This window comes from Apis dorsata, unplaced genomic scaffold, assembly GCF_000469605.1.
Source record: "Apis dorsata unplaced genomic scaffold, Apis dorsata 1.3 scaffold_82, whole genome shotgun sequence".
Lineage (NCBI taxonomy): Eukaryota > Metazoa > Arthropoda > Insecta > Hymenoptera > Apidae > Apis > Apis dorsata.
This window is the reverse complement of record NW_006263380.1, coordinates 1,210,579-1,212,434: the sequence shown is the minus strand read 5'-3', so window position 1 is coordinate 1,212,434 and position 1,856 is coordinate 1,210,579.

The following is a 1,856-nucleotide window of genomic DNA, read 5'->3' as shown; positions in this document are numbered from 1 at the left end:
AGAGAGAGAGAGAGAGAGAGAGAGAGAGAAGTAAGATAGCCGGAGCACGCTTTTGCGACCTGCTCGATAACGTGGCAATAAACAAAGCGTTTCGATAACTTTTGAACCCTTCGCGACGCTCATCTGTCGCGATGTACTCCGCGAAAACACTCTTTCGTTCTCTTTTCGTTTATTTTTCTATTCCCGTATATCGATTGCAAAATAATAATGGCGTATCCCCGTTTATCCGTTGATCTTTCCTTTTTTTCTTTTTTTTTTTTTTTGGCGCCATCATTTCGCGATACGTGTAGGGACAGCGAAATTAAATAGAGAGTTGCAATTATATATTATACGCGGAATGATGAAATTTCTATTCGACATTTCTATGCAAAAGGCGAACACGGTGCGCCATAAACGAACGATAGAACGCGGGATGGAATACAAATTTCGACGATTATCTCCCAGTCGAGGTCTGTTTTAATCTATTTTCTAGTGTATCCATCTGAAGGTATTATCATTATTATTTGATCGAATCTTTTACCTTTTTTTTTTTTTTTTTTTTTTTATACTACGATGAAAAAGCGTACGCGCGAAGAGAAGCGATCCGATCATCGGAAGAATGGCTCTGTTTTCATCCGCGTTATTACCAGAAGAATTTTTTTTTTTTTTTTCTTTCCTAGAATTTATCTCGAAGGAATCAATTACGTTCGTGCGTTCCCCTTTTCCGAATAAAGAACAGCAACGATAACGAAGGAATCGAGGCAGACTTTAAGTCTGCGAGTCTTCCCCGATAACCCTGTTTACCGCGCTCTCAGGCAGAAAGAATCGACCATTTCTGATATTACCAACTTTTATTTACTTTCGATGGAAATAATTACTGCGTAGAAAAATTACTGTTGATTCGTTTCGAGTTCAGACAGAATGCAGGAGAGAGCGAGAGAGAGAGAGAAAAAAAGAAGATTAAAAAAGTAGTTAAATTAAGAGATTACGGAAAAACTTTAAAGAAAAAACAAAAAAAAAAAAAATAGATATATCAAATTTAATCATCTGCGGGAACGAAAAAAAACAAGGAGGCTAATCTTCGTGATATCAAACACGTCCTTGCGAATTAATCGCACGGCAATATATCACGAGACTTTACTTGTGCAGTTGTGCAGTAACGAAGTATCGTTAAAACTGATAAAAGATCGAATTTCTTCGAGTTTATATTATATCCATTTATATTATGCGATTCTCAACCAATGTATCTCCATTGTAGCTTCATCCTATTATATTTACGATCAGACGATGTAATCCTAAAAATAGGATGATCGCTCGTATCCTCGATTATGCAAATCGTCTCGTCCATCGATGAATCTGGCGTTGATAATCGTGCGATATTACCGATCGGTAACAAATGCGATCGAGGTATCGCGATCAAGTCCAAGGTCGTCATCATTATGACGATGACGACGACGATAATGATGATGATGATGATGATGATGATGATGATGATGATGATGATGAATGATGATCATCGACCAACGATCAGACCGCAATACTGGTTATATCATCGCGAGCATATTTCCATTAAATCGACACGCAAGCTCAATTCACTGTGTAAACATTACGCGAAAATAAAATATGTTATTAACCGATGTTTTAGAACGAATAATTATATAACGAAGGCAATGTGCAATTGTAAATATATTAATATATATTGTTCCGTTTAATTGAAAATTATCATAAAATATCTTAATCAATTATAATAAAATATCATGATCAATTTGTTACAAAATATCTTTAAAATATTATAATATCATAAGAATCGTATCCTCGTGTGTGAATAAATATAATGATAGATCTTAAAATTATAAAACTGTTAAATCATATTTTGC